The sequence below is a fragment of the Apium graveolens genome, chromosome 5, assembly GCF_009905375.1.
Source record: "Apium graveolens cultivar Ventura chromosome 5, ASM990537v1, whole genome shotgun sequence".
Lineage (NCBI taxonomy): Eukaryota > Viridiplantae > Streptophyta > Magnoliopsida > Apiales > Apiaceae > Apium > Apium graveolens.
In genome coordinates, this window is record NC_133651.1 from 29123347 (window position 1) to 29149242 (window position 25896).

Here is a 25896-nt window from a genome sequence, read left to right on the forward strand (position 1 = left end):
GGGGCCTTCCACGACACCAATTATACCAGTATCAGACCCTCTTCCTGAGGTTCCTGAAGACATTCATGAGGTTCCACCAATTCCTGTTCCCTCCCCTGTACAGAGCCCAGCACCTACTGAGGAAATGCCACCTTTATCTCCTGCACCATTGTCACCTGATACCGTGCTTGGTTATCCATTTGGATCCCCTGGGCCTGCACCACCTGCACCCCATGGACTGCTAGATGCAACCACTCAGGCTTCTCTTATCGCCGATTATTACATGACTTTGGGTGGCCTGTCTGAGGCCCGTAATGTTAGGAGTGATCTGTTGGATCGACTTACTGCACCAAGGATTGAGGGCGGGGTACTTCCGGCAGGATTAGCTCATAGCATGGAAAGGATTGAGGCTACCACCCGTGTTACAGCTAGAGGCCATCTTGAGGGTCAGATTGATCCAGCTCTACTTGCAACTATCTTAGACCTCATCACCTCTGTGATGGAGCAGGTTAGGGATGTCGTGCGTGCCCGCATTTCTTGATCCATGGTAGTGTGTAGAGCTAGAGCGATCAGACAAGGGTTTCATGTAGCACCGCTTTTGGAGGATTAACCTAAGTTATGAATGATTAGTTTTAATGACTAGATGATTATCTATGGTAGTACTTTTAGGATAGAAGCGATCAGATCAAATGATGTAATTCTCTTTAATGTGTTCAGTTGTTGTACCCTCGAACAAATGGTTATGTATATATTCGTTAATTTCAGTTCAGATCAGTTTGTTTGTGATAAGTTCATATTGTTAGTTGCACTATCAGCACTTAATAGTGTCATGAAGTTTATAGAACTCGAGAATTCATAATTTGCAATCATGCAAGGACAATACGAGGGAAAGATTTAAGCAAAGTAAGTAAGACAAATATCCAGAGGTTCTCAATTTTTTTTTCCCAAGGATTATGCCCCATGAGGAATAAGATTAGGGGCAAACCTTGAATATGATAATCAGGGAGGTCATAATTAAGGTATAAGGAACCCAGAATATAATGAAGTGGAAAATGAGGATTTTAAATTAAAAGATGACCCCAATTATGGGGAGTAGGAAGAAATATTTAGACTGAGAAAACAGAAGTCGAGCAAGATAGGAAGAACCAGGATGGTACTCTTATTGGGAAATTCATGGACCTATCTAAACATAACTTATACTTTTATTTCCAACCACCACCTTGAGGAAACAATGCGGTGAGAAATTTTTTTCAGGACCTTTAAGTCGCTAAGCTCTCAGAGTTCCAAGGAACAAGCTGACCTAGCCGAGGCAAGAGCCTGGCTAAAGGAAATAGAGAAATGATTTTATATTCTAAATGATTGATGAAACGCAAAAACTATTTTGTCGCTTACCCTCCCAAGAGAGAGGCCACCCGCTGGTGAAAGGCCAAGAAAGGCACGGAGCTAGAGGTTATGATAAACTGATTAAAGTTCAGTCAATTGTTTTCGGGAAAGTCATTCCCAAGGATAAGGAGATAGCTTTGGAGCTAGAACAAAAGCGGACGAATATGATGAATTATGAATCTAAGATTGTAAAAGTTGTCAAGATTCCTTCTGAGGACATGAATCCAGAATGACGGGATGTTTGAAATCAATGCTTATGTTGTGTTGGTTCATGAAATAATGATAAGAGAAAGGAAAATAAAAAGGAATTGAAGTGAAAAGGAATATAAAGGCAATAGAGTTTGAGGAATGATAAGGGAGTTGGGTATGAGGAAACCCTAAAGACTCGTAGCAATAGAAATAGAAAAGTATGTAATCGTCAGGATGGGGGTGATTCACCATGAGTTAAATTGATGGTTGAAGGCATAAGAGATACATATATTTTATCCCCTGTAAGTTGGGAGGATTCGAGGAAACCTTGAGATAGTTCGAAGGATAAATAATGAGACGCGGATAGACTGAGGAGACAAGGAAGTAAGAAATTAGGAAAATTGGATGAAGGAAGTGACCTTCAAGAATGTGAAGTGTAAGACCGGTGGCTTGATACCCAGAAAGGGAGACGCCAGGTATGAAAGATATCCCAGCATTGAGGTGACTGTTGAGATAAACAACAAAAGTAAATAAGGAATTATTAAGAAGAAGTTCACATTGAACATGACCAATATCTTCCAGAACATCCTTGTTATCATTACCAAATAAGGCAAGAAAAGCGGATAACCGTTGTTATCTTTTGGAGGCCATATTGATTGACCTCATTTTGAATACAGATGTTATTGTGAAATTAGGCATATACTATCGAGGTGGGAATGATTGAATAAGATACCCTTATCAGGGATATCTGACTTGATTATCCATGGAAGGATGCATGTACCTTTTTAAAGGTGGGATTAAGGATAGAACATTGGTAACTTAAAATGAATCCTAGGGGAATGCATAAAGGTTGGCATTTCACCCTTAATAGGGATAGTATGAGTTTTGACAATATGAATTGGAAAGGATTAAGGTAATAACAACCTTTAAAGATCAAGAGAGAAATTTTTTCAGAAGTACATAGACAATGGTTCTAGTATTAGTATATGGTATTTTGATATGCCCTATATCTAGGGAATACAGGAGGAACGATTCAAGGATAACCTTAGAGGTTTTACAAGGAGAAAGGTAATATTCAAAATTCTCAAGAATAGAAATGTTGATAAAGGAAATATGATGTAATTATAATGATGCCAAGTGGGGCACGTGTTAAACCACGAGAAAGTATGGATCGAACCAGTAAACGTCGAAATTGTTCAGGGCAATTAGGACCTAAGATAAAAGATGTTCTAAGTATGATTGAGATTCAGTCGTGACAGTGATTAACCTCTAATGACTGAGGCAATAACTTATGGAAAAATGGTGATATTTTTTTTACTCATCAGATTTTAAGGAAAACATCTTCACATAAGCAGTGATTGAAATGAGGTAGAAAATTTATTTGGAGGTGGTTAAAATGACATTGACTGTAAGGAAATTTTACTATTAGGAAAGGCCAAAGAGGTGGCCGACACCTTAAAGGTAAGAGGATAATTATAGGCGCTTGTGCCAAAGGAATACAGTGATGATGGTTAAAGCTGTGAAGGTTGTATTATGGTTTGGAAGATTGACATTCCTTATGATGACTGTGCAATATCCAACCGTAATAGTAGTTGGTAAAGGTTTAATTCGTGTAATCTCCATGAGCGGGCTATCTATCTCAGAAGGTACTATCTTGAGATAAGCCAGGACCATGTTTCAAAAAGGACTAGACGAACCTTTGAGTTAAGTCTTCTATTTAAGGCATATGATTAAGAATGGTATTAACCTGCTATCGTTGCTTTGATTGAAACTCTTCTGCAATTTTATCTGCTTCATGTCATGAAAGTACGTCAGAATTTGGAGTGTTCTTCATGAATTTTGAATGATGATTATGTTAACTCCTTAGAAGAATTCTATACGACATGTATGGACTCGGTATGGTTAGATATTAAGATTTCATGGAAAGTGAATAACGACAGTAGGTCAGTGGTGGACCATAGTAATGCATCAATGATTCTGCGAGTAATGAGTCGATTACAACCGTGAGAGTTGTATTGGAATGGACGTTGAGATTGAGTACCACTAATCGGGTCGTGTTGACGTATAAGTTATCTTTGATAGAAAAACTAGGTCGATTATTTACCTATTGAATATTTATTCCTTCTATTAATAGAGAGTCGTATTACTATACGAGGAAGGTTGCAGCGCAAGCATAAAATTCTAGTAACGATGATGTCTAGAATGAGGTCCCAGATTCGAGTTTCGATATTGAGGGAGTTTCAAAGGTGATTGTGTATAAGCTCGAGGAAGAGCATGGGTCCATAGAATGATGGACGGAATAACGAATACCTGATATGGATTTATATACATATATGTTTTGTTCTCCTATGTTAAACCTCTATAGTTCAGAGGTAGATTCCAACCTAGATATTTTGTGGCAGTATATTTTATATATATACAATTCTCTTCAATTCGTTCTTTTCTCTCCTTTTCATTTCATATAAGCTGAGAAGAACAACCCTTCCAGAAGGGGAGGTATTACCGAATGACTATCTATCTGTGTGATAGAAGCCTAGTAGGATGCCATCTATTGTTTAATTGCTTGTCAAGTACTAAAGGCTGGCCACCTTCTGTACTAACTATGCAATAGAACAAGTGTTCATGATCATAGTGATCTCTCAACAAATTCCTTTACTTCTATATGATGGATCAAGCTTTCGAAGATGGAAGCAGCTAAAGGAAGTAGTATCAGTACGGTGGTATTCCGATTCTAACGCGTTAGTGATACTAAGGTTGACGTGGTTATTAAAAGGTTATAGAACGCTAACGAGCAAAAGTATAACCAGTATAATATTAGGAACGGAAGGTAGTAGCGATTACGAACTGGAAAAGAATGGGTATTGAGAAGCAAAAGCTCTAATGCTAAAAGCTATAATGAGAGTCTGTGCAACAGACTTGAAAGAATTTGGAATGATCACTTAACGCGGATTGAGTTTTCTCACGATAATAGATCGTATGTCAGGTATCGAGATGTCGTCTTATGAGATCTTTAAGGGAAGACAATGTCGATCTCCCTTATGTTAGGATGATGTTGTAGAGCGCAAGATGCTCGGACCAGCAGTGGTCCAAAGGACCAAGGGTATGATAGATCTAATCAGAGGACGGCTGGTAGTAGCCCAGGATGAACATAAAAAGTATGTTGATTTGACACAAAAGGACAAAGAATAGGAAATAGGGGACCTAGTAATGTTAAAGGTATCCCTTGGAAATGATTGATGAGGTTCAAAAAGAAAGGAAAGCTAAGCCTACGAATTGTTGGACCCTTTGAGGTATTAAGACGTATTGGGAAGTTAGCATACGAGCTAGCCCTACCCCCGAACATGTAGCAAGTCATAACGTGTTTCACGTATCAATGTTAAGGAAGTGTAATTTGGATGCCAGATAAATAGGGGCATATGAGCGCATAGACATGCAACCAGACGTAACCTACATGGAGCAACCAGGAAGGGTTATAGATCAAAAATGGACAAATGCTTAGGAGAAGAGTTATCAAACTAGTCAGAGTTTGATGGTAGAACTACAATGTGGGAAAATTATGTAAGAGTTAGAAAGTGCAATTCTAAGAAAGTATCCCTACTCATTTTCTATCTGATTCCGGGACGGAATCCTTTTAAGGAGGGGAGACTGTAATAACCCCAAAATTTTGAACTTTTTGTAACCCTTATGAATAGTGTTTTTGCTGATATTGCTGAATAAGAAAACTGTTCATGCCACACTATGTAGGGGTTCTTTTATCGATATTCTGAGATTTTATTGGTACTCTATATGATATATAAGTGTATGTAAAGATCGTCAGAATCCAAATCCGAACACTTTGATTTTTCCCGAAAATCCACCAGATATCGAAAGAATTGAGTATAAGGTAACAGGATAAAAAAATATTTAAATTGAAGGATTGTAAAAGAGGATCATAAAAGGAATATAATGTATTGAGTAAGGTTAAGGGAACCCAAGTAATAAGATCCCGGGTATGATCCCTCAAACGATAAACGAAAACGAAAGTTAAGCGAACCGTATAACAGATCAGCGGTCATTAGCCAAATAATTAAAAGCTAATCAAAGATATTAGTGGGGATGATGTCATCAAACCAATGAGGAGAGGACAAAGGAGGGAGGGTGACATCACATGGTGACATAAGCATGACCAAGCACATGTGTTGTTGGTTGAATTAGAACCACACAAAAATTACCATGGTAAAAAGGTAACAAAACAAATCAAAATGTCAACCAACCAAGCCAACAATTCATTTTCACCAAAACCACAAAATTTTCTCCCCATTCTTCATCAAGCTTTCGGCTTTTCTTCTTTTCCAAAGAAAGAAAAATCAAAAACCTAGTTCCAAGCTTTGTTAAATTGCAAGGTAATTATCTAAGACTCCTTATGCATAGTTATGGATATTATATAAGTTTGAGCTCCTAAATCATTCACAATCTCTTCCTAAAAATCATGGAAGAAGATGGTGAATAGTGTTTTTCAAGAACTAAATTTTTTGTTCTTGAAGTTTTGTTTAGATTAAGTTTGGATAAGGACTTTAAGGGTGATTCCAAGTTATTCACTTGATTCTCCACTCTCCAAGGAAGGTATAACCCCTCCAAACCCTAACTTTATTTGAGTAATTAGGTTTAGTTTTGTTGTTATAATTCATGAGAGGCTTGCTAGTTGTAAATGTAGAGATTAGTTGATTTTGTGAAGTTTTTGGAGTGGTAGTTCTTGGATTGTTGATTAATGAACTTAAGTGTAGTTTAAATTCAAGTTTAAGAATAGTATAAATTGATAATATGGAGTTTTTGGGGCTGTCATGGTGAGTTATGGATGGAATTTTTATTGGGTTGTGATTGTGGATTGATTGTGGGTTGATTTGGAGTGGTTTAAATTTGGGTAATCGCGTAAACGTAGCCGTCGTAATGTCCGATTTACTTTAGGCTGTTTTTGTTCTTAACATTAGGACCCGTGAACTCAATGCTAGGTTTTCACCATTTCCATGATTAGATAGTTCATGTTACGAGCTTCGTTTTGATATGTAGTTCGTTTGATTCCGATGTACAGTTTAGGAGAAACGACCGTTTTAAGTAATGGCGTTTCGCGAACGAACCATTACCCCTTGCCTTACTTTGAAACATAGGTTAAAGACCTTAAAGGACTAATTGGAGTATGAAACATTTATGTAAAGTGTATTAGCAAGTTGGTAATGCATTCGCGAAAGAATCGCCTTAAAACCCCTAATGGTTAATTTATTAAAAATGGTGGAGCCGAGGGTACTCGAGCGACTTAAGAGAATCAGTAAGCGCAAAGCGAGCGTTAGAGTCTAAATTGGTTAAAGTATAGATTTATAAGTGACTTTGGTTTAATTCCAACTTATATGTTGTTTATAGGTTACCAGACTCGTCCCAAGCCATTTATAACCCCCAGTCGCTCAGACAAGTTTTCTACCTGTTATACTGTTGTGGTGATGTATATATGTATATGCATTATCTTGTGATAGATGCATGTTGGTTAATTAGCAAATTTTGTGATATATTGAAGCATGCTGAGATGGTATATATATGCATGTCTGTTTCGTAATCTGGTTATCTATCTGTTGATTTCAATGCTTATAGTTGCATAATACCTATGCTAGAGATAAGCGGTAATTTGCATATACCCTTAGTATAGGGGACCTAAAGGTGAATTTTTTTTCCTAAAACTGGGAGTCGATGTTCCCGAGTATAATATATATATATATATATATATATATATATATGAATAGTTTTTAAAACTATGAATCAAATAAGGTTTATTCGATAACCTTATTTTATTAATGAATATTATTTTCAATATTCATTCAAGGGCTTATGACCCCGTTATTTTATTAATGAATATTATTTTGAATATTCATTTGAGGGCTTATGATCCCATTATTTTATTATTGAATATTATTTTGAATATTCATTCGAGGTCTTATGACTCCGTTTATTTTAATTAATGAATATTATTATTTGAATATTCATTCGAGGACTTATGACTCCGATTAACTACTAATTATTATTCTTTATTTTATTAAGGAATAATGTGTCGATGATCAAATTTACTTTTGATTATTCAAATAAAGATATTACTTTCGTATAAGTGTATCTTTGGTTATTTAATATTCATTTTAAGTATAAGTTTTACAACTTCTACTTCAATTATTTTTATAAAGATTATTTTTTATGGGAATATTATTTAAATAATAATATTCAGATATTTTCTAATATATTGGGACTGATTTATTTTATTAAATCAGCATCACTCCGAACATTCTTAAAAATATTTTGTGAGTCTTCAAAATGATTTTAAAAGTTAGAGCGGATCCCAAAACTCATTTTTATATTTAAGATCCTCCTTTCGAAGGGGATTTAAATACTCACTCAAAACCTGAGGGATCCGGCTCTGTGGTGTATTGTATATTCGCAACAAGGTTGCTATTTTAATAAAAGAATTTTTGATTACTTACCCAACACTCGGGAAGTAAAATTCTTGGAACAAATTAATCCATTAACATGCATCGCCTGGGAAATATCGGTGAGTTCTCCTTTCCAACTAGATACGTCTTCTTGGTGGAGTCGTATCAACAAGTTTATACTTGGGGAAAGGGGGAACGAGCTTTACTTTCAGAGTCATGGATTTCATCTGAACTAGGAGTGGCGTAAGTGGTCGAGTGGTGCCGGCCCAGCCTTATTATATTGGCCCAAATGGCCTGGAAGTTCCGCAAGACGGTACATTCCTTATGAGTCCAATGTTCGGTTGACAAGTAAATCCGACAGGTTCTCCTCTACATGTAGAAAATGGTGGGGTTGCACTACTACGACTGATCATCGTAAGTGGTCTTCCTGGCACGGTAAACTCCCGTAATGAGTTCATCATCCAATTGGATATTTCTGCAACACTACCCAGAGCACTTCGATAGAAAGGCTACGGTTGGGTGATTGTTGAGTGTTGGCAGGGTCAAGTTTTCAAAATGATGTTTGCATCAAATGAAGTATCTTTTAACTTCATTTTATTTTGATGATATTTTAAAGATTGATTCTATACAAGTTTTGTCTCGTAGCTTAATCTATGGGATGAACTATTTATACATTGAACGGTGGTAGTTCAAGTAGTATTCGGAAAAGATATAAGTATATTGAAGTATCTTGTAACTTCATCTTTTAAACTTATATCTAGTAAATGATTATCTTGTGCATGTCAAAGATTTTCAGAAAAATGTTGAGACAAGGTTAGATATATGAGACCACCTTGCAACAATATTTTTTATACAGTTATAAACTGGAACTCTGTGTATATTATACATATCAGAGGATTTCAAAGATTGTGAAAAGTATATGTATATATATACTGAATATTTTGGGACTTGGTCGCGTTAAGATATCAGCTTGGTTCATTTCTTCTTGACCAAGGATTTCATGAGTACTATGAGAATGCTCATATATTGTTAATCATTATACACATTATTTTGGTGGGCTTGTTGCTCACCCTTGCTTTCTTCTTTCATCACACAATAACAGATAGAAAAGATGAACAAGACCAAGCTTCCAATTCGCAAGCGGTTAGAAAACGTTTCGCAGTTTTCTAGAAGCATTGATGCCGCCGTAACTGAGGTAGGAGCTACCAATAGGCAAGGTTTTCAACTATTGATGAACGAGACTTATGTATAATATGAATTGAAATAATGGCAAGGAATATGTAAATTATTCAGAAACCCCTTTTGAGGTGAAATGGTTTAATTGTGGAATAAAATGACTCATGTTATTTTTGGATATTCATCTCTGAGACTATAACTTGTGGTGTGTGTGTTTATTGTGGGGTCACAGTACAGAGTAGTTGATTGTTTATTAAGATTGGGTGTTATTAAGGGAAATAGAACTCGTGACAACCCGGATCCCCGACCCCGGATTTTGGGGTGTTACATGTACTATTGTATTTATAAGGTGATTATAAATTGTGTGCATATAGGCCTAAGTACCATTTGTGTTTAATTTTGGGTTGTAAATAGGTTGAGTTGGTGAGAATATATTATAAGGAGGTTATTATTATTTATGTAGGATCTCGAGACGAGGGTAAACTTGCCATAAAGGTCGATTAAAGCTTCCAGTTGCTACTACCTGCCAGACCAGTCCAGCCTTTCTCAAGGCAAGTGTCATTCCCTTGTAAACTTATATTGTGCAAGTGATTCAACCTGTTTTTCGTTTACACTGCAAATGTGTGATAATTAGGTCATATATATTGATGCGAGTATACTGAGTTATCTTGATATACTTGAACCACGCGATTCTTAAATCTATCTTCGTATTATATAGAAATGCCATGAACCCTCAAGTACATATTGCCAGTAGATCAAAAGTCGTATCATGCTAGTACATCAAAGTAATTGGAATGCCTTGATAAAATAAAGATTCGTTATAATACTTGATTGACCCTTTTTGTTTAACATGCTATTGATCCCTGAGAAGTCCTGAACATTTTACCCGGATGCTTGAACCCCAATAGAAACCTTTCCTTGATACCTAAAGGCCAGATATTTTTCAAAGTTGTTTATGATTGATTGATAACCCTATTCTTACCCTAAAGTTTGACATCCTGATATACCTTAAGCTAATGAACACTTTATGTGTACCTTAACACCTCTAGTATACTTGTAACCAGTGATGCTTATCTTCTTGATGTTCTAATACCTATACCTCGTCTAAAACTGTTGCTTTAAGCCTAGTGTGGCATTACTCTTATCCAACATCCTTGCTAATCTCCTTGTCAAAGTTCTTGTAAATGAAAACCTTTCAATCTCCCTAATATAGTAAAGTCTAGTGAATCATGGCCCTAATATTTGGTGACATATTTCCAGTGTTTCAAAGTTGATCTATAATCCCTCGATAAAAATGTTTACTATTTAAGAGATTTTATTATAAATCGGCATCAGTTTTTGAAATGATTAAAATGTGGATTTTCAGTCCCAAAGGGGATAAATGTTTTCTTGAATAGTGGATCTGGACTGAGACGCGAGTCCCTTCCACGCTTAAATTGTAGGCTTAAAAGTTGCCTAGGGATCCCATTAATGTTTTAGAACCCAGCGAGGTTCGGGATTACTTCGCGGCTGATCACCGGCTGCAATCCGTAGCGTCATAAAATGTTTTTGATTAAGATATGATTTTGAAAATGTCTTGATTCAAGCAAATGATGCCATCACCCAAAATTTCATCTCTTGTTATTATTAGTTATATTTTCGCAATGTCATTCTTTAATATCTCGATTTATGTTTTGTACCGTATTGTTTAGCACTTGTTGAGTATTTGGCTCACTCCTTGCTTTAACCCTGATATTACAGCTAGCAGCTATGGTTAGATTCAAGCAGTCAGCACGTAAGACCTATGACGCCGATGCGTATGTCCGAGCTCAGGTAGAAGAAGAGATAGTTTTGTGTGAGGACTCGATATTAAAATTAGTTGTAATAGTTGTTAGTGTTGGGCTGTTCCAAACCTTAAACTGTAAGATCTTGGATGCAGTTATATTTACTTTCTTTTAAATATTGTAATAGTTATATATTTTGTTTGTTAAGTTGGGGGTGTGACAGGTTTTTGGTATCAGAGCTACGGTTTAGAGTCCCTGGACAGCCCAAATAGGTTATAGGATATATGTATAGGTTATAGATAATATTCAAGAGAGTAGGTTAAGTAAATTTATTATTAATACCCCTCTTATTGGTTTGTCAGCAAAGGGCGCATTCCTCGTCATCCTCTGGGTCGGACGGCTCTATTGCTTTCTCCGTGTAGGCTGAGTTGAGGCGCGAGTTTGACATGCTTCAGGGCAAGTACGACCAACTGATAGACCGACTGAAGAACGTGTATCCGGACAGCCGAAACTATGAAGGGAAGCCTAAGGAGCAGATGACTGCGAGACTTGAGACTTTGGTTCAGTACGTCAACACTAAGCTTGAGGAAATGACATCACACCGAGACCGTACCAGTCAGTATATCATCCAGATGGTGGCGGATGAGCTCCAGAGCATTGTGAAGATGCTTCGAGAGGAAAAGACTACCAAGCCCCGTTTTGATGGAGTGGAGCCTTAGTTCTTTCCATTATCTACCTTCCATTTTGTAGTACTATCAGACTTCGTAGAATTCCCAGTTGTTTCCTTTAAATAAGCATGTTATTCCTAGAATCAGACTTTGTCCTAATCTTGATGTATTGTGACCTTTAAATTTCAATTATTATGCACTATCGTTCCATTTGCTCTCAACTGTTATTTTACGCCTTTATATGCATCACCATATCTGTTTAATTTGAAACTTGACCTCATATGTAAATAAGAATGCCATGTGATACCCTCAAATTATTTCATCATTCATACCTGTTTTGACATAACTCTTATTTCAGGATCATGCCACCTAAAAAGAAGAACCCAACAACCACATCCACCACAGACCCAAATATTCTTCGATTACTGGAAACCTTGCAACAACAAACCAACGCTATAGCTCAACAACAACTAACTCTTCAACAACAATTTGAAAACTAAGATAACCGTGAACCACACCAACCACCTGATCCACCAGTACCACCTCGACAAGTTGTCACTTTCAAGGCTTTTCAGAATGTGAATCCACCTGCATTTCATGATACCACTGATCCAATAATAGCTAACACATGGATTAAGGAAATGGAAAGGGCTTTTGAGTTGGTACAGTTAGGGGACGATCAGAAGACACCATATGCTACTTACTTCTTGAAGGGCGAAGTCATCTATTGGTGGGAATCAGTAAAAGCTATGGAAGTAACTCAACAAGTTTCTTGGGAAAGATTTAAGAAGTTATTTCTGGAAAAGTATTACCCTAAGTACATGCAGAATCAGATGGAGCTTAAATTTCTTGAATTGAAGCAAGGGAATATGTCTGTACTGGAGTATGAGAAGAAGTTCACAGAGTTGTCAAGGTTTGTGACAAAGTATACCAGCAGTGAGGAGGAAAAAGCAAAGAGATTTCAACAAGGATTAGAGCCTTGAATCAGAGATAGAGTGGCTATGTTTGAGCTTGATACTTATGCGAGAGTAGTACAGAAAGCTGCTCTGATTGAGAATAATAGGATGTAGTCAAGAAAGGAAAGGGATAACAAGAAGAGAAAGGTTCCATTTTATGGAGAAAAGTCTGAAGCCGGAAATTTGCAAGATTGGAATGTAAAGAGGTTTGGATTCCATAAAGGCAGAAATTTTCAAAAGAAGGGGAATTTGGGCAAAAGATAAGAATCGAAAGGGAACAACCAGACAAGTCAAGGATAAGTTGGAGAAAACAGATTCCAGAGAACGGAAAGCAAGCATCATGGAAGAAGGCACCCCAGAGTGTGTAATAAGCTGAGCATGACATGCTATAGGTGCAACCAGAAAGGACATTTGGCAAACGAGTGTAAGATGCCGAAACCAGGAGTTACATGTTACAAGTATGGAAAGACTGGGCACATAGCTAGGGAGTGCAAGACAACCAGACCAGTTAAAGCTCTAATGAATGTGGCAAGTACCAGTGCAAGCGTGCCAGCCGAGGTATTGGCATTACCTCCACCACCTACAACAACCCCGCAAGCAACAGCAAGGACATTCGATTTGAAAATGAAGGATGCTGTTCAGAACTCTGAGGTGATAGGAGGTACACTTTTACTAAATAATGTCAAAGCTAAAGTATTGATTGATTCGGGAGCAACGAGATCTTTCATATCAGAAACTTTTGTTGATAAACTTCAATGTGATAAAATGATTATGAGCGAGGTAGTAAATGTGGTAATTACGAACCAAGAGAAGATTCCTGTGAATCAATTCTGTCCGAAGTGTGAGATTGATATTTCGGGGCATAAGTTTTCAGCCGACTTGATACTCTTCAAGTTGGGAGAGTTTGATATAATTTTAGGTATGGATTGGTTAGGGAAGAATAACGTCCAGATTAATTGTAAGACCAAGAAAGTGTATTTAAAGACGAAGAGTGGAGAGAAGGTAGTATTTAAGGGACAGAGGCAAGAGCAACTGTTTCTTACAATCGTTCAGGCTAAGAAGCTACTTAGAAAAGGTTGTGAGTCGTTCCTAGCTTATGTAGTGGATTCAGAAAAGGGCAACCCCAATATAGAAGATATCCTCGTAGTTAACAAGTTCCCAGATGTGTTTCTAGACGAACTACCAGGCTTACCACCAGATCGACAAATCGAGTTCGAGATCAACCTTGCTCCGGGCACAGAACCAGTTTCAAAGGCCCCATATAGGATGGCACCGGAAGAAATGAAAGAGTTGGCGAGCCAGCTACAAGAATTGTTGGATAAGGGAGTGATACGACCAAGTACGTCGCCATGAGGAGCACCTATTCTGTTTGTAAAGAAGAAAGATGGAAGTATGCGGCTATGTATAGATTATCGGGAGTTGAATAAGGTGACGATTAAGAACCGTTACCCGCTACCAAGAATAGATGACCTATTTGACCAGCTGAAGGGAGCAAAATGCTTTTCAAAGATTGACTTGAGATCTAGATACCATCAATTAAAGATCAAAGAAGAAGATATTCCCAAGACAACATTCAGGACCAGATACGGACATTATGAATTCTTAGTAATGCCTTTTGGATTGACTAATGCTCCAGCAGCATTTATGGATCTGATGAATCGGGTATTTAAAAAGTATTTGGATAAGTTCGTAGTGGTATTTATTGATGAAATCCTTATTTATTCAAAGTCAGAAGAAGAACATAAGCAGCATCTATGGATAACATTGGAGATACTCCGATAAGAGAAGTTGTATGCCAAGTTTTCTAAATGTGAGTTTTGGTTAAAGGAAGTTCAATTCTTGGGACACGTCATTGGAGATGAAGGAGTTAAAGTAGATCCGGCAAATATTGAGGCAATTATGAGTTGGGAGAGGCCAAAGACACCTACGGAAGTGCGAAGTTTTCTAGGATTGGCAGGGTATTATAGAAGGTTTGTCAAGGATTTTTCGGAAATTGCCACGCCATTGACTAAGTTAACCAGGAAGAATCAGAAGTTCGAATGGAGTGCATAATGTGATGATAGCTTTCAAGAGTTGAAATAGAGATTGGTAACAGCTCAGGTGTTAGTACTACTAGATGACCAAGGAAACTTTGTGATTTTCAGCGACGCTTCACATAAAGGATTGGGCTGCGTGCTAATGCAACACAATAAGGTGATCGCGTATGCGTCAAGACAGTTAAAACCGCATGAATTAAAGTACCCGACGCATGACTTGGAACTAGCCACCATAGTGTTCGCACTTAAAATTTGGAGACATTACCTCTACGGGGAAAAGTGTGAAATCTATACGGATCACAAGAGTTTAAAGTACATTTTCACTGAGAAGGAGCTCAATATGAGGCAAATGAGATGGTTGGAATTTATCAAGGACTACGATTGCTCGATAAATTATCATCCTGGAAAGGCGAATATTGTAGCTGATGCTTTAAGTAGGAAGGAGAGATTGAATATGATGGCAACACCAAAGGAACTGTCTGAAGAGATTAAGAAATTTGGATTAGAACTTTATGATTGTGGAATAGTTGAAGAAGTTTGTCGTGCAATGACTTTTTAGCCAACACTAGTGGAAAGGATAAGGAAATGTCAGGAAGAAGTAATGGAGAAAGAGAAGAATCAGCTAACTGGAGAAGAGATTGGCATTCAAGGGGATAAGCAAGGTATACTAAGGTTTTCCTCAAGAATTTGGATTCCTCATATACCTGAATTAAAGAATGAGATCCTACAAGAAGCCCACAACTTAAGATTTTCAATCCATCCGGGGAGCACCAAGATGTATCGGGACTTAAAGCAGAACTTTTGGTGGCCAAATATGAAGCGAGACGTGGCAGAATGGGTTGCAAAGTGTTATACTTGTCAGAAAGTGAAGGCAGAACATCAACGATCAAGCGAATTAATTCAGCCCCTAAAGATTCCAGAATGGAAATGAGAAAATATTGCTATGGACTTTATAGCGGGATTACCACGAACGAAATCCGGACATGACGCTATATGGGTTATAGTTGATCGCCTTACGAAGTCGGCGCATTTCCTACCAATTAATGAGAAGTCATCATTGGACAAATTGGTTCATCTGTACGTGCATGAAATCGTACTAAGGCATGAAGTACCTGTATCGATAGTTTCAGACAGAGATCCCCGATTTAACTCGAGATTCTAGAAGCAATTTCAAGAAAGTCTTGGCACGAAGTTGAACATGAGTACGCCGTACCACCCGCAGACTGATGGTCAGAGTGAAAGGACAATTCAAACAATCGAAGACATGTTGCGCAGTTGTGCAATCGATTTTGCAGGAAGTTGGGACGACCACTTGCCATTGATAGAATTCTCTTACAACAACAGTTATCACTCCAGTATTGGCATGCCACCATATGAAGCTTTGTACGGACGAAAATGTAGATCACCGATAAGTTGGGATGAAGTAGGAGAAGGAAGGATTCTAGGCTCGGAATTGGTACAACATTTGCATGAGACAGTCAAGTTAATTCATAAAAGGTTGCTTGCTGCTCAAGATCGACAGAGGAAGTATGCGGATCCAGCGCGTAAGGATGTTAGATTCCAAGTAGACGAAGCCGTTTTGTTAAAGGTGTCACCAAGAAAAGGGTTGTCTACATTTGGCAAGAAAGGGAAGTTAGCACCTAGATATATAGGTCCTTTTGAAATTTTGAGTCAGGTGGGGAAGGTGGCCTATGAGTTAGCCTTACCACCTCAGTATCAGCATGTGCATAATATGTTCCATGTGTCGTTGCTTAAGAAGTACAATCCTGACGCCAACCATGTGATAGAACATGAACCTGTAGAAATTCAGGCAGACCTGTCATTTGTGGAGCCACCTGTCAAATTACTTGATTGGCAAGTAAAGAGTCTTAGGAATAAGTCGGTAAAATTAGTGAAAGTACTTTGGAGGAACCCCAAGGTCGAAGAATCAACTTGGGAGTTAGAGTCTGATATGCGTTCCCGGTATTCTCATATGTTCTCTTAGATTCTGGGGACAGAATCCCTTAAGGGGGAGAGGATGTTACGACCGGCATTTTGTGTAATATTAATTTTGGACTTGGTATAATATTAGAGTCGAATGTGAATATACTTAATGGTTGTACGTTGTGTGAATGAAAATTTCTGCATTTTAAATTTGCTTTATGTAGTATATGATTTTTCAAAGCAAAAGTTTATTTATTTCCCTTACTTTTGATTTATAAGGAATATTCTAAACCTTGGAGAAATTTTTTTTTAAAAGTTATTTTGTTCACAAATTTCAAAAGTGATTTTATAAAATTTCTAAAAATCCAAGTTATTTTATGGTATAAATTTCATAATTTTTGAACTTGTATTTTATTTTATAAAAATAAATCTTTACAAATTTTATTTGTTATAATTAAAAAATTACATAGAAGCCCTTGCATGCAAATCACCCTTCTATTCTCTCAAAGGGAAAAGAAGACCTTTCCAACCCCACTAACTCATTTGTTGATTACCAAATTACCACACTAACCTTGCATGCAAAATGGCCTAACTTTAGCTAGAGGTCATTTTTGTACATTCTCACTTCCACTCATTATTTTGTCAACCCAAAAGCATAAAACCAAAAACCAAGTGGGAGAAGTCATTTTCACTCACTTTACACTCCAACACACCTCATTTTTTCTCTCCTCCCCTCCCTCCCTTGTTGCTCTCGGCCGAAGCCCCCTTCCCCCACTCTCTTCCACTTTTCATTCCATTTCTAATCTTTTCTAGTGTAAATCTTCTACCTACATTCATTTTATATACTTCCCAAGAGTTTTGTGACTTGGGAGTGGAAGTTTCATGGTTGCATGTGTGATCTTCAAAGAGAAACTCTTGATTCTTGTGAATTCAAGAGCTCTCTATGAGATACATTTTATATATGTGCTAACTAAGTGTTTAATGAAGAAACCATGATTTAAAATCCTTTTCATGCTACTGAAATTTCATTATATAATCATGTTTATCCATGCATGCTAGTTTTAAGATATTAAAATGATGATCAACCATGTTTTGCATGCTACTCTTTTCAAAATCATGTTGCTATGTCTAAAAATCTATAAATTCGAAATATATGTGCTTAAAATAGATTGTTTTCATGATAAATTTCTTATTAATAGTTAATAGGAGATATTTTTCATGAATATTAAGGATGAGTAAAAGGTACAAGTCGAATTTGCAAGCATTTAAACTTTATGCTTTAGCCGAAATCTTGTTAAGTGTTTCCATGAGTTGCATGTTATATTTTTAGTTGCATGTTGTTGTTCTTGGGCATGGATGATCTCCCCTCCTGTTGAGGCACTATTTTAGGACATTAATGTACTAGGTTTGCTTTGGTAAGGGTTGGATGCTTGGTTTTTAAGCCGGAGTCAAGGTGGAAGGAGATTAGTTAGTGTTTGCATTTTTCCAGATTTGATGCACTAGTTTATGGGGAAGTTTTGAATGAGCATTTGTTGTGCACTTTGAGGCCCAAGTCACCAGAAGCTAGCACTAGGAGTATATAAAAGGTTTTAGGTGTTTGTTGGAGGTTTATAAGTCGTTTGGTTAGGTGCACGAGTGGAATCACAAAAACTGTCCAGCAGGGGACAAATTTGTTGCAACTTAGAAATAGGAAGTTTTGAGCATGTCATGGGTAGGCCCTCATTAGGCCCTATTGGGCCTTAGTTAGAGGGAGTGTCAGAGGAGTTTTTACAGCCATATTTCATAAGATTTGAGTTAGAACCATGTGTCACAAGTTAGTTCAAGTCAGGACGTTTTCTGCCCAGTAAAACAGGGGAACTATGGACTTTATGCTTAGGCCCAAGGAGGCCCAAGCTAGGCCCTTGAGCCACATCGAGTTTGGGAGATGCCTTAAGGTCAGAAGAGTCTAGTGTAGAAGTTTTGGATGTAAAATTGTAGTTCAAGAGTGTCTAATGCACTCAAGAAACCATAGATGTCATTCAGAAATTTTCCTTAGCGAGCACTTTCACTAATCACATAGTTTTAGAGCAATTATGAGTGAGACCTAGGTTGACCACTATGGTTGCAAGATAGTATAAAGCCATTAGAGTAAAAGGCCCAAGTGAGGGTCAATAGGTTTTGGATAGTTTAGTAAAGGCATATCGAGTTAGGAGGCCAAAATTTGGAGACTTTGTCTAGTTTAGCGATCAAGTGACTTAGTTGAGGATCGAGATCATCCAAGCCTACTATTGCATTATGGTATGTGTGATATTATTTGATATTAAAATATGATATATGAGTATATGTGGCTATGTGTACTATTGTATTTATAAGGTGATTATAAATTGCGTGCATATAGGCCTAAGTGCCATTTGTGTTTAATTTTGGGTTGTAAATAGGTTGAGTTGGTGAGAATATATTATAATGAGTTTATTATTATTTATGTAGGATCTCGAGACGAGGGTAAACTTGCCATAAAGGTCGAGTAAAGCTTCCAGTTGCTCCTACCTTCCAGACCAGTCCAGCCTTTCTCAAGGCAAGCGCCATTCTCTTGTAAACTTATATTGCGCAAGTGATTCAACCTGTTTTTCGTTTACACTGCAAATGTGTGATAATTAGTTCATATATATTGATGCGAGTATCCTGAGTTATCTTGATATACTTGAACCAAGCGATTCTTAAATCTATCTTCGTATTATATAGAAATGCCATGAACCCTCAAGTACATATTGCAAGTAGATCAAAAGTCGTATCATGCTAGTACATCAAAGTAATTGGAATGCCTTGATAAAATAAAGATTCGTTATAATACTTGATTGACCCTTTTTGTTTAACATGCTATTGATCCCTGAGAAGTCCTGAACATCTCACCCGGATGCTTGAACCCCAATAGAAACCTTTCCTTGATACCTAAAGGCCAGATATTCTTCAAACTTGTTTATGATTGTTTGATAACCCTATTCTTACCCTAAAGTTTGACATCCTGATATACCTTAAGCTAATGAACACTTTTTGTATACCTTAACACCTCTAGTATACTTATAACCAGTGATGCTTATCTTCTTGATGTTCTAATATCTATACCTCGTCTAAAACCGTTGCTTTAAGCCTAGTTTAGCATTACTCTTATCCAACAGCCTTGCTAATCTCCTTGTCAAAGTTCTTGTAAATGGAAACCTTTCAATCTCCCTAATATAGTAAAGTCTAGTGAATCATGGCCCTGAGATTTGGTGACATATTTCCAGTATTTCAAAGTTGATCTATAATCCCTCGATAAAAATGTTTACTATTTAAGAGATTTTATTATAAACCGGCATCAGTTTTTGAAATGATTAAAATGTGGATTTTCAGTCCCAAAGGGGGATAAATGTTTTCTTGAATAGTGGATCTGGACTGAGACGCGAGTCCCTTCCACACTTATATTGTAGGCTTAAAAGTTGCCTAGGGATCCCATTAATGTTTTAGAACCCAGCGAGGTTCGGGATTACTTCGCGGTTGATCACCGGCTGTAATCCGTAGCGTCATAAAATGTTTTTGATTAAGATATGATTTTGAAAATGTCTTGATTCAAGCAAATGATGCCATCACCCAAAATTTCATCTCTTGTTATTATTAGCTATATCTTCGAAATGTCATTCTTTAATATCTTGATTTATGTTTTGTACCGTATTGTTTAGCACTTGTTGAAAATTTGGCTCACTCCTTGATTTAACCCTGATATTACAGCTAGCAGCTATGGTTGGATTCAAGCAGAAAGCACGTAAGACCTGTGACGCCGATGCGTATGTCTGAGCTCAGGTAGAATAAGAGATAGTTTTGTGTGAGGACTCGATATTAAAATCAGTTGTAGTAGTTGGTAGTGTTGGGCTGTTCCAAATTCTAAACTGTAAGATCTTGGATGCGGTTATATTTAATTTCCTTTAAATATTGTAATAGTTAAATATTTTGTTTGTTAAGTTGGGGGTGTGACAACATATATTTGGCTCTGTGGCCCTGTCTCTGGCATGTTAGTCCAACCAGTTGTTGGTTACTACTCTGACCGTTGCACTGCTTCCTTTGGCCGTCGTCGTCCATTTATTATAGGTGGTGCGTGTTGTGTTCCCATTGCTATTGTATTGATTGGTTTTGCAGCCGATATTGGATATGCCGCTAGTGATGACCTGACAAGTAAGTTGAAGCTACGTGCCATTAGAGTGTTTGTCGTCAGGTTTTGGGTACTGGATGTTGCTAACAATATGTTGCAGGGTCCATGGCCGGCCTTTCTTGCCAACTTATGTGCCGGAGATAAAAATCTCATGAGCAGGTCCAACACATTCTTTTCATTTTTATGGCTGTTGGTAATATCCTCGAGTATGCTGCTGGTTCCTATCAGAAGATATACAAGATTCTATTGTAATTTACTTTCATTTTGCATCAGTGTTTTAAACTATATTGCTATTCTATTTGCTTTTCTCTTCATCAAGAAAATCATTGTCATTTTTAAGTTCCATCAGATCTCAAACTTATCTTATGTTACTAAGATGATGGAATTTTGCAGGAAAATCTATTTTATCTTGGTTGGCAGGACAGTGGTATGGGGACCAGTGATAAAAAGAACCTTACTATTTTAGGAGGTATAACATATTAATCTTACATTTGGATACTTGATCACGATTATTATGAGAATAAATTTGTATTGGTGATGGTTTGAGTAGTCTAAAATACCTAGTCACTATTCTGTTTGTTTTATGTTCGATAAGTATTACCTGTTTTAACCTCGGAAACAATGTTCAGGATGACGTGGAGATTGGGTAGTCCTTTTCCCTGATGTACTTGTACCTAAGCTGTGTTATTATCTATTTTTATTAGGTTTAGTTATTCGATAAATATTACATATCCACTAAAGTTGTAGTGGCCATGAAATTTCTTGATTAGTCTGAAACCTCTATTTTGATGTTTGCAGATCTAGTACTTTCTAATAGGCTAGTTCTTTATGATCTTGAAAACCAGGCCGATGGACAAAGTATAACTGTGAGTAACTTTTTTCCGTCCACTTAATTATTCTTTTAAAATATCCCCAGAGTAGTTCCTTGTGATTGTATTACTACCTTTTAATTGATTATTATGTTCTATGTATCATTGAATGTTTTGTTTCCTTGTATTACAATAAGGCAAGCTCCAGAGATATGGACCGCTATATTGGTTGTGACTGGATAAATATATCATTACTTGCAACTAAAGATTATTATATTAATCATACAATGGTGCAACCATGTCACATTTGATACTAATTGTGAGCAAAGTTGCTGCTTCCCAGCGCCAATTTGGTCCTGATGGGGATGCTCTAACACAGTCTCCTGAAGTCAGGGCTGGTGCTCTTGCTATTTTCGCAGTACTGGGAATTCCTTTGGTTATATGGAATTTAGGAGATCACATCAATATACGATATGCTAACAGCCACATTTTGGTTTCTTAATTATTCGATACAGGTAACCTATAGCATTCTATTTGCTTTGGCATCCATATTTTCAGCTGGTTCTAAAGCAGGGAAAGGTAAAATTAGCTCTAAGCTTGTTTCAACACTTAAATGTGTAAATTGTAATTGTCTTTCGGCTCTTATTAATGCATAATTTGATCTAAACTTGTTGAATATTCACTTACAGAACCTAAAAAACTTGTACCTTTCATTCTTTACAATTGCATGATACTAAATCTCGACCTGTATCCTATCTAATTCAGGAGACCCTATAAATTTGTGCCGATGCAGGAGACCCTGTATCTTACAGTGAATCTGATTGAAAGGTTTTTGGCCATTCAACCTGGTTCGGAAAAAGCTCCAACTGGTTGGGATTACAGCTCTTCTTCTCGCCTGCAAGTATGAAGAAGTGGCAGTCCCGGTTGTTGAAGATCTTATTGTGATCTCTGACAGGGCATACAATAGAATAGAAGTCCTTGAAATGGTAATTTTAAAACTTGTTTTTGATTTATTTGCTCTGTATATTGAGTATGTGTGTTATCTTATTCATTATAAGAGAAGATATTTAAGTTGTTGCTTATGCTATGACTTAAAATGGTTGATTTTTGTTATAGGATGGAATCAGTGTTTTGAGTTTTATTGCTCGAGCAAATTCTTGCTCAAGAAACCCGTAATCCTGACCATAGGCTACTTGTGTCGGTAAACAATCATAGGCGTCAACTAGTAACTAGTCTTGAGATAGTAAAGTGGCAGGTGAATGTCATGCTTTTTTGGTGTTTTTCTTTGTTTCTGTTGTTTTAGGATAGTTATTTGTTACAACTGTTTTAATAGCTTGAAGTATTCTACAACAAAATTAATCCTCTCAGGTCTATCAAAGTCTTATTATCATCGTACGGGACCAGAGGCTACAGGAGTTTTACTAAGGAGTGAGAAGATGCAGAAGAATAAGGGCGTTCCTCAAATGATATTTTATATGCTATTGTCGGTACCAAGTCAAATTCTTTGTATAGACAGTAGTAGAATATATGGAGGGACATGTGTAGTACTTGATATTTGGATTAGATGAATCTGTTGTACCGGATGTTTGAATATTGGTTGTTAGATTTATAGATAACTGATATTATACAGCAATTGGTTTTGGTAGTTCATTGGTTTTTGGAATCTATATTTTTAAAATGTGCATTAATAAAACAGGTACAAACATCATTACAATGGAAAATGATGTTTGTCAAAACTTAATACATCAGTTCTAGTGGACCATTGACATCAGTAAAAACCGATGTTAAATACTACAACAAACAAATTCTTAAAACAAAAAACTGATGTTATTAAGTATTATAGACATCAGTTTGTTACAAATAGACATCGGTTACCAATTAAGAACCGATGTCAAAGGTATTGTTAACATCGGTTTTTGATGAAAACTGTTGTTACTGGTACTGGTAACATCAGTTTATTGGTTAAATTGAAAGATTTTGCTTAGCTCACATATATTTAAATTGATAAAAATACCATATTATGATGATATATGAAGATTAGATATGTAAGAAATTTAATATCAAGATATAGAAATCGGTTTTAAACAAAGAACTGATGTTATATGTTGTATTTAATATTAGTTTAAAACCGATGTTAAATGGGGTGGTCTTTAACATCACCCACGAAGACATCGGATTTTTGCATTCATAGACATCGGTTTTTAGCCGATGTCTATTGACGTTTTTCTAGTAGTGTGAGAACCAGATTGGTCTCAACATACCTTTTAAGAACGGCACCAAGATTTTGAAAGCACTCATTAAAGAATCACCGAACACAGAGAAATCGTCCATAAACACATCCACATTCTGACCAATCATATTAGAGAATATAGCCATCATGCATCTTTGAAATGTGGTAGGTGCTCCACACAACCCAAAAGAAACTCTTCTGAAGGCAAAAGTTGTTAGGGCGAAAACAAGCGCTAAAATTCACGCAAATATACGCGTTCACAAGTAGTATAAGATATAAATCAAATTCGTTCCCACAGAGACTCTTTGGTTAATTTAATAATATGCACCTATACAACAATGATATGGTTATTATCCAATGCTAAGATAAACAACAAGTTGAGATTGTTTATAACTAAGAATTAAACTAACAATTATAAATAAGAGAACAAGAATGGTTGAAGTAATATATATGACAAATATGGGATCCTAACTTCATTAAATACTTCATTCAATAGCCTTTTTGTTCTTAACCTTAGCATGTAATGGCGATGACACTAATCAGATAACACGAAACTAGTAAACGCCAAATTTCGTTGTACGGAGACCCTACTACCAAGCATCCACAAAAGATATAGAAGTTGAATAGACACCAATTATGCTTAGTCCTTATATGTCTATAAGAATTGAAAATATAACAGTTTAATGCGCAAGTTATCTATCGTGATTACATAGGGCAAGTAAGATGGTTAAAATTACCTACGAATCATGTATAACACATACATGAACCTATGCTAGCATGGCAAGTTCTAAATCTCTATATTCACTTTCGCTTCAATAGAGATTAACATGCTATCTTATATGTTAGCTACGCACATAAGACGAATAAGCACAACCAATACTAGGTTATCAATCAATCACCACACACCAAGATATTGAAACAAATAACTATAAAAATTCATAAGTAAATCCGTTAGAACCCCACGATAATGATTAGTTCATAATCGAACTCATCATCACCATGGGTTCCAATGAAAGCATGAGAATAAATAATATAAGAGTACTAGGGTTCAAAGACAAATCGAAAACAAGCATCCAAGTATCGCCTAAATCAAAGAAAACAAAAGTCTTCTTCTCCGTAGCCGTCTCATACTCTCTAGGTCTTTTATTGCTCTCCCATGTCTCCTTGTTGTTAAAAACGTCTTTTTGTTGGTATATATAGGCTCCAGGATGACCAGGACTCTCAAAATCTTCAATTTCGACTAAAATCAGGATTTTGGGGCGGAAACCGGGTGCGGGCGCGCTGCTACAGGGCGCGGCCGCGCTGGAATAGTGTTTTCAGCGGCGCGGGCTGACATTCGGGAAAAATTCTGACAATTCTTCTTTTGGCCGTATCTTGAGTTCTGCTCATCAGAATTAGGCGATTCAACTGCCCATGCGAAGCTAATGAGATTCTATACAACTTTAGAGTATCCTAGGCTTCCAATTCTGATCTATTTTCAGCATATTTATTTGAAAAGCTCCTTTCTTCATTTAACTGATGCCTGAAATTCAATAACACAAAAACACATAAAAAAATACTAACAACTTGAGTCCAAAATACCAACTTAAGCCTGAAATGAAGCGTTCCAAGTAGATATAAAATCCACTTATCAAAAGTACCAAATGGACAAGTGAAGGTAGTCTTTTCCTGAACTTCCGGAGCGATACAAATCTGATTATAGCCTTAATAGCCATCCAGAAGATAATAGTATTCATGCCCACCTAACCTGTCAAACAACTGATCAATAAAAGGAAGAGGGAAGTGATCCTTCTTCATGGCCTTGTTCAGCTTCCTGTAGTCCATGCAAACTCTCCACCCCATGACTGTTCGAGTAGGACGAGCTCATTCTTTTCATTAGCTACCACGGTGATACCTCCTTTCTTCGACACATACTGTACTGGGCTCACCCAAGAACTTTCAGAAATGGGATAGGTGATCCATGCATCTAGCCACTTGAGAATTTCCTTCTTCGCGACTTCTTTCATGATCGGATTAAGCCTTCTCTGTTGCTCAACAGTAGGCTTACTATCTTCCTCTAGCAGAATTTTATGCATACAATAAGAAGGGCTGATTCCCTTAATATCTGCTATAGTCCATCCAATTGGTGACTTGAACTCTCTCAGAATTTTTAAGAGCTTTTCCTCATCACTGCCTGAAA

General features: G+C 36.9%; 1 pseudogene; it reads left to right on the forward strand.

The window, feature by feature from the left end:
• LOC141659945 (sucrose transport protein SUC2-like) overlaps window positions 1-22663 on the forward strand; it is a 35029-nt pseudogene extending 12366 nt beyond the window's left edge.
• Window positions 22664-25896: the final 3233 nt, after the last annotated feature.